Genomic DNA, 13,658 nt, shown 5'->3' on the forward strand with positions numbered 1-13,658 from the left:
AGGTGCTGATACTACCCTTTTTCTGTTTACAGGGAAATCAAGTTAATTTTCTCAACTAGATCTGACAATTTACAAAAGTTACTTAACTGCAGCATCGGATCATATAAAGTGCTACTTGTTTTAATTTATGTTGCATGCAAACGGCAAATAAAATTGTTTATATTTTGCCTATAACTCAAAGTGTACGGCGAATAAGGGGGAAACTTATTTACACTGCGTGGCTGTATGAATGTGTGCGTGTGCGTGTGTGTGTGTGTGTGTGTGTAAAACATGCATGAATCACATGAACAGTGCCGAAAATGTGAACCGGCGGCAACTGCAGTGGGAGATGCAGCATCGCTGGCAGCTCAAATTAACTTAACACTCATAAATCAGCGTTAACAGCGACCGCAAAAGTGTTGCATAAAAAATAGTTATACCTTTTTTTGCTTTTGGGATACGAAACTGAAAATGAAACTGTATCTGAAACTGGGACTAGGGCGTGCAGTTCGCCCGGGCGCGAGCTCAATGCCAAATAAACGATTCTCATAAAATGCGTGAGTTTGCATTGCCAACTTGATGGCAGCCACATTTTTCGATATGCACCCCGCACCCCGCAACCCGCAGCCCACAGCCCGCAACCCACATCCAGCTTTCACGCCTGCCAATAAAACAGGCTGGCAATTTCGTTTGCTGACAAAATGCCGGCTGTCATTCTTGGTAATCAAATCGTAGAGCGTTATTTGAGCATGTATTTTTTAACGTCGCCATCGCTGTCCATCTGCATAGATGGAACACAGTCATCAGTTTGCCCCAACTTGCTCGTTGGCAATGTGTCATGCGAATAATTGAGTAATATGTATAATTGCCACTAAATGAAAACATTTAAGCAAACATTCAACATTTTAGTTGAACATCATTCCTTAAAGTATTTAAATTGAAATGTGTAAGCATTTGCGAATAATCTGCTGAAACCAGCATCAATGCCAGCTCCTTTCGAGTTCGCTTTACTAATGGATTGACAAGACATTGGTGACAGCATTGAAATAGATTTCTATGCATGAATAGAATATCTGAATATCTGCTGGGTCTTCTAACTACAGCTTCAGAATGCCTTAGCTTAAAATGACTGATGCCCAATTACGCAGTGACAGTTTGTTAGTGAAGCAACACGCCCAATTTTCAGCGTTCATTTATTTTGCATATTCATTGTCTAATCCGCTGGAAAACTCTTGAAGTCAGCGGCGCCAGCGAAGGACGCTTTTAATTATCCTAATGTGGCAACTGAGGTGTGGGCTCTATTGACTTTCTACACACATGTGGGTGCTGCTGCTGCTGCTGGTGGTGCTGCTGCTGCTGTCACATTGCATTAAAGTCACAACATTAAAATGCTTGCCAAGTTGCGCAGGCAGGTGTCGGCACCGTGATAATGTCAACAGCGGAAACAATAAAAGCCGCAGTTGCCTTTTTACTTTTGCGTCGAGATATGTGACACTCCAGGATGTGCGCGAGCTGCCATTTGAGGAGGACAACGCCTGAGCACGGGGCAGAAAACAACGAGCAGAAGCCAGCATCAAAACGTAAAATGTGTCATTGTGTTCTGTTCTCTTTATTGTGCATAAATAAATGTCTTGCGTGAGTCGCAGCAAAACGGATGCACGCCATAACAAATTTGTTGGTATTGAAATGTATTTCAACAATAATTGTGCCTTAGCATATAAATAGCGCGTTATTTGGACTTAAGAATTAAGTTCATTTTGTCAATGCTTACCTTCATCTGATATACTTGGCATTTACTCGCTGGGCTTATAGACATTTATTAAGAACTTGACCTTTAATGCTTTGTACCTTTAGCACATTGTATAACAAATTATTGTAATCAAACAAGTTTTTACACACAAATGGAGTTTAAGGCAGCAGCGACCTTAAAGGCCGTCAAATAAATATCTTATATCTAATATCTATAATAAAAAAAAAAAAACTTTATTAATTATTTATGTAGCTAGTGCCTTTTAAATTCCACTGTTTGTCTGTGGCTGATTTCGACGATTTCGTTTATTTTTGTAGCTGCTGAAGCAATTTCCAGTCGCGTCTTGTTCATCGTTTAGTGGCTTCTGTAAAATAATATGAAGCAGAAAAAGTGCTCTGGGGTGGCAGCCATGGTGAACTTTTGGCAAACAGTTGTTAGAAATTTAAAACATGTCAAGTGTGCAGAGCATACAAAGTTGTGCAAAAGCTGTGTGGCCTTAGGTCAGAACAATGGGTAAAGCGGCTAACTTTGCACCGCATTGGGCACAATAATACTTACTACGAACAATAACAAAATTATCCAACAGCCGGAGAAGCAGTCTGTGTGAGAGTGTGCCTCAACTGGCACAAGGCTATGGCAAACTAATGCGAGATTCACCACAGAAAGCCTGAGCACCACCCGTAGAATCGGAATCCAAATCCAAGTCCAGAACGGGCTCTGCGGCCTTTGCTGTGGCTGTGGCTGTGGTTGCTGCGTCCCAGCGGTGCTGTCTCATGTTGTTATTATGCAAGCTAAACAAATCCAAATGATATCTTCAATGCCTGTGCTTCCTGTCAACTTTTTAATTGTCATACACAAAGTATAAGCTCAAATTCAAAATGCACGAATAAGAGCAAATGAGCTGGATAGGGATACGAACCTAAGAAAGCCCTGATTACCTTTAATAAGCTAGGTCTCACCTCATGCGATTAAGCACCTGCCGACCATACAACAGCCAACACCCAGACTAAAACGGCAAAGGGTGCAGCAGACCACCCCAACTCCACCTCACTGGCACTTTAGATGCTCCCTTCTAGCTTTTAAGCGCTCAAATATTTATAAAGCGCAAAATGTTATGTTGACGCGCTGCTGGCCGCTTAAAGGCGGAGACGAAACTGGAGTTAAGTGCTGCAAATGAGAGCAAATGTAAAGTAAAAGTGGCTGAGTGGTTTAAATGTAGTAGGTGAGACCTTCTAAAAGATTGCCAATATGAGCTTTAGCCCACGGAATGGACAGCTTGCTAGAAACTGAATAGACAAACTAAAAAGTATTCTTTAATAACTACAGTTGACTATGTTTGTTTAAATAATTAATCATTTAGCAACAGAAACTCCTCACACACACAGCTTGCAGTCCTCGCTGCGTACGGCCAATGTGCATTGCAAATATTGCGCATACGCCGCATGTGCACTCAACTGCACGCACAGAAGCGCATCGCACTGTTTGCCTTTATAACTAACTGTATGCGACTATAGACAGTGACAGCATTGCGGTATTAAGACCTCAGCTAAAATGATTACATGCCTGTTTAGATTTGTCAGTCGACGGCGGGGGCTTCTCTTTTGATTTACTAGCGTGCCTGGCGGGCTGAACGGACGCTGACGTCGACCGTAGGTTGCCGCTGCCAGCTTTTGTATTTCACACTTGATAAATGATCAAATTAGGCTACGGAAGCGGCGACTTGCATATGCACTTATATATATATAAACTATATGCCAGACCAAACGCAGCACAACGACGAGGAGCCTGTGATGTTGCAGCTTCGGGCGGCGTCTCTTGCATATTATCAACTTCTGCTGCACACTGCCGGCTTTGTCTTCACGCTGCGCTGTTATAACCAGTACACTTTCACCCCGAAATAGGGGCAACTCCAGACTAGGACTAGGTATGCGCTGGACTGTTTTATATGCGCTGCATGTCTTGCACTTTTGCTGCTGCAGCTGCGAGCTGCGGCTTCTGCCTGCTTAGGTTGTGCGGTTGGCGTGTATGCCCACAAAATAAAGCGCCTCGTGTTGCATGGCTCTAAACTATTTGGGCACATCGTGCACGTTTTCATTTAGCTGAGTGCATGCAACTGCCTGCACAAGCCCAACCAACATACGCCTCAGCTCGGCCAAGAAACTGCCGCCTCTTCTGAGGCGCATGCAAATGCAAATGCCAGTAAGAGCAGGTTAAATGTTGCTTCTAGTGGCTATCATAGAGATTTATTCGAATATTTTGGCCAATAATTTATGTTACATAAATATCAAATTTCTCTTAAGGCTATGCAAGCTATTTAGGTCGTGCATTTCAAAGTCTGCCAATTGCCAACATCTAGATACAATTAAGTGTCATAATGTACATATTTAAGTAATTTGTTTACGCAAGCGGAATACATGCATATGTCTTCTGATAATAGCAATATTTCAATATTTCATATTAAATTGTTTTGTGGCAAGGAAATTGCCAGAGCTGTTTAGTCTGGCCCTGTGCTGGGCGAGTAATTTCCTTTTAGCCTACGAAACTAATTGCAATAATAATCCCAAACTATTTAACCAAGCCAGCAAAATGAACCTGTAACTTTGCATAATCAGGCAAGTTATCTGCCCAATCACAAACATGGACATTCGCTCATATATTGGCATACATTTAAGTAGTTCCATTCATTGACTGTTGTTAGATTTATAGGCCAAGAAACACAAGTTGGCTTGTGTCCATAGATATATTCATGTTATATTGATAGCCCATATCGGTTCAGAAATTCTGACATTTATGTTGCCTGATGGAAACTTTTCCATCTGCCTGAGCTATGAAAGTCAGGAACACATCTTTCCATAACACTATTATGTGGAAGCGTGTGTGTTTCCTTGCATGTGAGCTACGGTCGCAAAAAAAATATGTGCTTACTGCCTCCAGTTGCATTTATTTGCGGTTGCGGGCCGACACGCCCCCCGTGGGGTAGCTGACGCTTCATCCATGTTGTTACTGTCGCTGACAGCAACTGCGCTGGATTGCAGTTGCACCCTAAAAAAATATGCAGCTTAAACGCAACGCATAAATTTAATTTGCAACGGCAACAGCTAAAAAGTTTTTTTTTTCCATATTTTTTATTTGGTTTGCTCTATTAGCGTAAAGTTGCGCATTATAAAAACAATTTCGGCAAGTTTTTGCCAAGTTTTGAAATGATTCAATTTGGTGATTCGAAACTTTGCCAGGTGCCAGCTGCTGCTATGCTGAACTATCGCACTATCGCGGTGCGAACGAAACCTTAATAGCTCTTGGCAGACCACAAACTGAAGACCGCTGGCAATTAGTTGCTGCTGCTGCTGTGCAGCAGGCTGCGAATCCTGGCAAGCTTTTAATAAATCACTTTTTGGCATTTATTATGGCTCAGATAGCACAAAAAGCGATTGCCATTATGCATTGATTGAGTTTCATGTGATTATGTAGTTTTAATTATGTACGAATGCCATACATAATTTATGCAGTAATATAAAATCCGATTTTTTAACGAATTCGTGGTAATACCCTGTACGCGAGAAACGACTATAGTTATGCGCATGCATGTAACGCACAATAGAAGTCCTAAATATCTTTCTTAGCTAAATATACACATATAATATATGTGCATCGGATTTTACATGTTCATTTGTTTTTTTTTGTATGTATATGTAAATTTATAATAATGAATTCGACTGTGTGTTAGGAAACTTGAGACTGGGGTACAAGGTATTTTTTAGTTTCTACAGTTAACTTACCACAAAATACAATTGAATATGCGCTTTTTATTTTAATTATTTTGCAACTGATGGCTGATAACCACATTCACCTACAATCACATTCAAGCTTGCACATCTGTGAAGGCCAGCTACACACACATATAGCTGCATATAGTTTTTTAAATAAATGTTCATATACGCATTATAATAAAAGTAACACGAGCCTGCGCACATACATCCGTAAGTATGGCGAACATCACAAACATATTTAATCACAGGATGACATATGCAAATATTATAATCATACACGCACTCTTCGCGCCCCTCAGCTATGCCGAACTGTGTTGAGGAAGCAAATATTTGAATCGCGCCCTGAGTTATGCATGTCAGTGACAATGATTGCCTGCGGTCCCGGCGATGCCCATGTTTCATAAAGTCACTCATGTGGCAGGAATTCCAATGTAAATTCCGTTTAGTGTATTAAATAGCTTATCAAGCGTTCGGTGGGTGGGCTTGCTCGACATTCCGAGCATATTGGAGAACTATCAATAAGACGTGCCCTTGGTTTCGTATATAGCTATGGTAGGTGCTTGTGCCTAGTTACCGAATGCATTGAATGAGATTGCCAAGCGTTTTGGTTATTGCTTGGCTTTTTGCAGAAACTAGACGTACATTTTAGCAGAAGCTTTATGCTGTACCTAACAATGCCTGAGAAATTTGAACTTTACCCAATTATATGCGACTTTAGTTCGCTTATTAGTTCGCGTATTAGATGAAAATGAGGATAGACATTTAATATTTACTGCATTTAGTTGAATTTCAGCATTAACCAAACTTGATTCCGCTTAAAAGACTTACTTTACCGATAGGCGGCGTAAAGAGCTAATTTCCGATTAATTCAAAGCAGTACTATACAAAGTGCACACCAGATAAAATTAATCCATTAATAAAAAATTCAAAGGAGTGTCTGAATACACAAGCGCACACACACACATACTATCAAGTTATTCAACCCGCTTCAAACAGACAATGGATGCGTTTGTGGATTAACGCGTATGTGTGTGTGTGTGTGTGTCTGTGTGTGAGTGTGGGTGTTTGTGTGTGTGTATGTCAGCTGACATCACACACAGTCGTTGTAGTTGTATATGACAGGAAACAGACAACACATCCTCGTCTAAAAATAATAATTATGTATATATATATACATGTGGGTTGGGTAAATGCTGTATACCCAAATCCCACTGTGCACAACCAACAGCACAAGAATCCCTAGACAACGAACACGCTAAAAGACGAACGACGAATACACGACGCGTAACAACGAGCAAAGAAGACGGCGAATTCGCAGACGGCGAGTTATCCAAAAACGACGATCAACGAGGACAGTGCAAAGCCACGAGGGCAACGTACTGGACGTAGAGCAGAAGATGTTTGCTCGTTAAGACGAAAAGTTCAACGCTGGACCTGTGTGGTATGAAGGCTGAGAACAAAACGACGAAACGACGTGTTACTTTGATTCGAATGATAATCATCCTAAGCAATACAATTTGTTAAATCAACAATACACTTGTTTATAATAAACTTTTAATATAAAACCCCACATTTTGGGGGCTCGTCCGGGAGTGAGCAAGATTGAGCGAGATTGAGCAAGTGTGAGCAAAAGTGAGCAAGATTGTGCAAGATTGAACAGGAGTGAATAAAGTTGAAAACGATCTTACGTTACAACAACAATTGTGCAAAACAAAAAAAAAAAAAAAAAAAAAGAAACTATTCAAAAAAAAAATGTCGTGCCTTAATGATTTAATAAGTGCTAGCTTACGCTCAAGCAAAAAAGGGAGCATAACTGCGTTGCACAAGTTCATCTTTGAAAATGAGGGAGACAGAAATAATCGCAAACGTCTACGCGAATTTTCTGGCTTCGAGTATACAGAAAATGACGCAGAGTATAGTGCAAAGAAGGAATACGCATTGAACAATTTAACGCAGGCTGACCTTGTATCAATATGCAACATTCTAGGTATAGAATATGTTCACGCAGATTTGCATGGACACATTTTTCGTAATCTGATGAAAAACAATTTGATGGAATTCAACGAAGTAGACGAAGAAGCAACTGACGACGAAAATGAAATAGAAGAGGAAGCAGACAACGCTTCATTCCAGACCGCTGACCTTCGAAATAGGGAAAACTCGAAAACTAGGAGAATTGCTGAAAATTACGAAATTGCTCCTCGCTTTGCGATCAGCTTTCGCGACGTGGAAGAGAGCATTCGTTGTTTTGACGGCACAAACACTATTCCAGTAGAAGTGTGGATAGAAGAATATGAAGAGCAGGCAACACTCACGTATTGGAACGATTTCCAGAAGTTTCTGTTCGCAAAAAAGGCACTTAAAGGAATAGCGAAACTCTTCGTATTGAGTGAGAGAGGTTTAAGCACTTGGAACTCTCTCAAACGAGCACTCTTGGCAGAATTCAGTTCAAGTGTAAGCAGTAAAGAAATTCACGAACAGCTCGCGCAGACGAAACGCAGCAACAACGAGTGTGTATTCGAATTCTTTTATAGAATGAAAGACATTGCTTCTCGAGGTAAAATTGCAGATGACGCTTTCATACAGTATTTAATTGACGGAATAGATGAGAGAGGTGGAAACAAATCCATATTATACGGTGCGAAAAATTTAAATCAATTCAAAGAAAAGTTGAAATATTATAAAACAATGATTGAAAAAGAGTGTCGAGTCGAAAAGGAAAAAACAAAGCGTAACGATTGCAGTGTTAAAGAAAGAGACAAAAAAGCTTTCAACGTAAGCAAAGATGCAAAAAAAGATGTGAAATGCTTTAACTGTGGTGAAAAAGGGCATACGTCTAATTATTGTCAAAATAAAAATAAAGGAAAAAAATGTTTCAGATGCAATCAATACGGTCACATCTCGAAAGATTGTGAACAAATTGAGAAAAGTGAGGCCGTAATATCAAATACACGCAGTTTGCAAGCCAAAAACGATTTATCCTGTAAAGAAGTATGTTTCTCAAATAAGAAATGTGTAGCGTTATTTGATACTGGCAGTAAATTCAATATCATCCGTGAAGACTTTTATTGTGAAATTGGCAAGCCGAAGCTAGAAATCTGCAATGTTTTTCTTATTGGATTCGGCAGTGAGCGCAGTGAGAATAAAATAAAACCAACTGGACATTTTAAACATCTAATTCTTATTGACGATGAAGAGTTTATACTTGATTTTTACGTGGTTCCAATTAAATGTATTGATGTCAAAGTTATTCTTGGCGAAGAACTATGTTTACAGGCTGAGATTGTATTTAGTCGTAACGGTTTACAAGTTCGCAAAATGTCAAACAGTGAAGAGATAAATATACTAAGAATTTGCCCTGAAGACTTCGACTGCGTATACGACATAGAAGACACAGCAAGTGAGTATGCTAAACAAGAAGTTCGAGAACTTATTTCGAACTATGAACCAAATAAGACGAAGACAACAAATGTAGAGATGCGCATTGTAGTAAAAGATGAGGCACCAATATTTTCACGGCCGCGCAGATTGGCGTTTACGGAAATGAGTATTGTCGATGAGCAAATTGATGAGTGGCTTGAAAATGGCATAATTGAAGAATCTACATCCGAGTTTACTAGCCCGATAGTACTTGTTAAAAAGCGCAATGGTTCAACCCGGCTATGCATAGATTATAGAAGAATCAACAAGGTAATTGTTAAAGACCATTTTCCTTTACCACTAATCGAGGATCAGCTGGATCGATTACAAGAAGCGAATATTTTTAGTACAATTGATCTAAAAAATGGATTTTTTCACGTACCAGTGGCAGAATCAAGTAGAAAATATACTTCGTTTGTAACACATCGAGGACAATATCAATTTCTGAGAGTGCCGTTCGGATTTTCAAACTCACCAGGTGTTTTTCAACGCCATGTTAACGCGATATTTCGTCACCTGTCACGCAGAGGAATTGCTTTGCCATATGTAGATGATATTATCATACCAGCCAAAAACGAGCTAGAAGCGGTGCAACATTTAAAGGAAGTTATTGGCACATGCAAGGAGTATGGGTTGGAGCTTAACATTAAAAAATGCAATTTTTTAAAGAAACGTATTCAATTTCTTGGTCATGTGATCTGTAATAAAAAGATATTCCCATCACCAGAAAAAATTGAAGCTGTATCTAAGTTTAAGATGCCACAAACAATAAAGCAGGTAGAAAGTTTCTTAGGCTTGACAGGCTATTTTAGAAAATTTATACCAAATTATGCTACAATAGCTAGACCTTTAACGGAGATGACCAAGAATAAAGCGAAATTTAGAATTGAAATAGCAGAAGAGAATTCGGTTAACTTATTGAAAAAGCTTCTTACTGAAAACCCTGTGTTAAGTATTTACAATCAAACGTGTGAGACAGAGGTACACACAGACGCATCGATTGATGGCTTTGGAGCAGTTTTATTGCAGAAAAGCCCCGAAGATTGTCAACTGCATCCAGTTTACTTTATGTCAAAAAAGACTACAGATGCCCAACGTAAATACAGCAGCTATGAGTTAGAAATTTTGGCAGTCATAGAAGCATTGACGAAGTTTAGAGTGTATCTTCTAGGTATTCATTTTAAACTTGTAACAGACTGTAATGCATTTGCAAAAACTCTAGAGAAACAAAGTTTATGCACCAGGGTGGCACGCTGGATTATGTTCCTACAAGAATACGATTATACAGTAGAACATAGAGCTGGCACAAGAATGAAGCACGTCGACGCTTTAAGCAGATACCCAGTAATGATAATCAACGAAGATAGTATCAGTATTGCTATGAAAGATGCACAAGCCCGAGACGAAAAGATAAAAGCAATTAAGGAAGTTTTAACCGATAAAAATAAAGCATACGACGACTACTTCATAAAATCAGGTATTCTATACAAACTTATAAAAGATGATGAGTTAATAGTAGTACCCAGTGACATGCAAAAAAGAATTATTGGCTATGCTCATGACAAAGGCCATTTTGCAGCAAAAAAGACCAAAGAGTTAATTTGCCGAGAATACTTTATTCCTAACCTCGAAGAGAAGATAAAAAAGTATATAGATTGTTGCGTTCCCTGCATTTTAACAAATCGCAAAAGAGGCAAACAAGAAGGGCTGCTACACCCACTACAGAAGGAAGACGTTCCCCTACACACTTACCACATCGATTTCTTGGGTCCACTTGAGTCAACGCATAAAGACTACAAACACATTTTGGCGATTATTGACTCATTTACCAAGTTTTGTTGGCTGTATCCAACGAAGTCTACTAATGCAAACGAGGTCATTACAAAGTTAACTAATCAAAGTATTGTATTTGGTAACCCAGCATTTATCATTACGGATAGGGGCTCTGCCTTTACTTCGCAAGATTTTGTTAAATACTGTGACGACGAAGGCATAAAACTAGTTAAGACAACTACAGGCCTACCAAGAGTGAACGGTCAAGTCGAGAGGCTGAATGCTATAATTATTTCAGTACTCTCAAAATTGAGCATTGATGACCCAACAAAATGGTACAGACACATCAACCAAGTACAGCAGGCAATTAATTCGACATTTTCCAGAAGTATTGATGCGACACCTTTTGAGCTTTTAGTTGGTGTAAAAATGAAAACAAAAGAAGATCGGAAGATTCGAGATATAATCAATAAAGAAACAATAGCTTTATTTAATGACGATCGAACCGAATTAAGAGCAAAGGCAAAAACACAAATTTTAAAAATTCAAAATGAAAATAGAAATACATACAATTTGAGACGAAAGCATGCAAGACGTTATAATGTTGGCGACCTTATTGCCATAAAACGCACACAGTTTGGTAGAGGCCTAAAATTAAAGCCTAAGTTTTTGGGGCCCTATCAAGTCGTTAAGATTAAGCATAACAACGCGTATGATGTCCAGAAAGTAGGTAATTGCGATGGGCCGAAGAATTCTGCAACGTGTGCCGAATATATGAAGCCATGGTCCATTGGCAGCGATGATGAAGATGACGAGGAAGCATTCGGGCCGAACGCTTAGTCAGAATGGCCGAATGTGGGTTGGGTAAATGCTGTATACCCAAATCCCACTGTGCACAACCAACAGCACAAGAATCCCTAGACAACGAACACGCTAAAAGACGAACGACGAATACACGACGCGTAACAACGAGCAAAGAAGACGGCGAATTCGCAGACGGCGAGTTATCCAAAAACGACGATCAACGAGGACAGTGCAAAGCCACGAGGGCAACGTACTGGACGTAGAGCAGAAGATGTTTGCTCGTTAAGACGAAAAGTTCAACGCTGGACCTGTGTGGTATGAAGGCTGAGAACAAAACGACGAAACGACGTGTTACTTTGATTCGAATGATAATCATCCTAAGCAATACAATTTGTTAAATCAACAATACACTTGTTTATAATAAACTTTTAATATAAAACCCCACATACATCACGTATTATATTTAACAGAGAAGCACAGAAACAGGCACAAAGCTAGCCTGCTACCAAACTTGTGGCCCTCATGAGGTAAAAATGTATACTAGACACTTGTTGCTTAAAGCCGTTAATAGAAACACAAACAAGTTAATATGACACATATAAGAGTTAACAGATTTCTTAAATTTGTGTGACGTAAAAGCCGTAGCATTCGACTCAAAATCATGAATGAAATTGGTTTTCTACTCAAGGGAAAAAACCCACCGAGAGCCTCGCAAGAAATTGAACGAATGAGAAAAACGATATTGTATGAAATGAATGTGTATAAGTTTATAAATTGCAGCAGTAAGGGTGATGGTCTGTTGAGCTATTGGGATTCGCATAGGCAACGCAAAGTAAAACCACAATGAAAGCAGCAAATAAAACAGAAAATCACACATTCCTGAAAGCCATCTTTCCCTTTTTTTACTGCCCGCATGTAATGAAAATACATGCAACTAGCACAATATTGAGAACGTCAGCTAAAGCAAAAAAAACAGCATGGGCTTGGCGGGTTAGACGTTACAAGCTTTTGGGCAAAAATTCCTAAATTCAATTTATACACATTTCCGTTAGTAATAAGTAATTACTTACATTAAAAACATGTTGCCGCATCTGCCTTCGGGCGGCCAGAACAATGTGAACAATGCAGAAAGAGCTTCTAGGCACAATATGCAATTTTTTGTATATGTATAATTATGTGTGCGTGTGTATGTGTGTGTGCGTGTGTTGGTCGAGTATATAAGAATGATAATAACAAAAATTGTTTGCAAAACGAGTCTAGCACGTAATAAATAACTACAAAATAAATGCCATGCAGCATAAGGGCACTGTGAAAGGGCATTGATGAGAGGTGCGGGAGTGGAAGCTTGTATTTTTAATAAAACCAAATAAAGAGCAAAATGGCCATAAAAGCTTTGAGAACGCTAGAGCAGCCTGCACAATGTTTGCAATATTAAAGCAGAGCAGAGCTCAAAATCTCAAGCTGAGGACCAAGTAAACAGCGCAGCTTTTCAGACTCAACTGGCCAGCGGGCTGGCTAAGAAAAATGAGAAAAAATACAATAAAAATTACTGAACCGAATGCATCATAATGTTTACGTTAAAAAAGAACAACATGAAAAAGCGGAGCAGTCCAGCAGCCACGCAGTCAACCATCCAACCAACCAGCCAGCCAGTCAGCCAAGATGCAGTCTCCAGGCAGGCAGAGTGTTGTGGTCTTTGTTCCAAGAAGCCGCAGTACAGTCTGTATGGTACTAAGGGGTAAGCGAAAAAGGAAATGCGCAATATACACACACACCTTACATAATTGTAAAGGAGGGTGTGTCCATTATTATTGTTGTTGCTGTTATTGCGGTTGGCCGGCATCTAAATTGATTATGAGCAGCTGGGCCCCAGATATCCAGAGAAACCAGAAGTCCAAGTAAGCCAGAGGCAGCCTGTTGGCAGGCCACTTGACGTATACTTAATATTAAATTGCGAGTTAGCAGCATATCTTAAATTTAATATTTCCTAAACGATTTGGTTATTTGCAATAGTCGTATGGTCTAGATTACCAGAAGAAAACTTGTGGTAAATGAAAATGTAGCTACAGAGAGTATAAATTTATTATTTATTAGATTTGAGTTAAATGTTCATTCTAGAATTCTATTCAAATGGTTTCTAATCAACTAACAACTCCCTATTCCTT

This window comes from Drosophila novamexicana, unplaced genomic scaffold, assembly GCF_003285875.2.
Source record: "Drosophila novamexicana strain 15010-1031.04,08,12 unplaced genomic scaffold, DnovRS2.1 tig00000485-arrow-pilon, whole genome shotgun sequence".
Lineage (NCBI taxonomy): Eukaryota > Metazoa > Arthropoda > Insecta > Diptera > Drosophilidae > Drosophila > Drosophila novamexicana.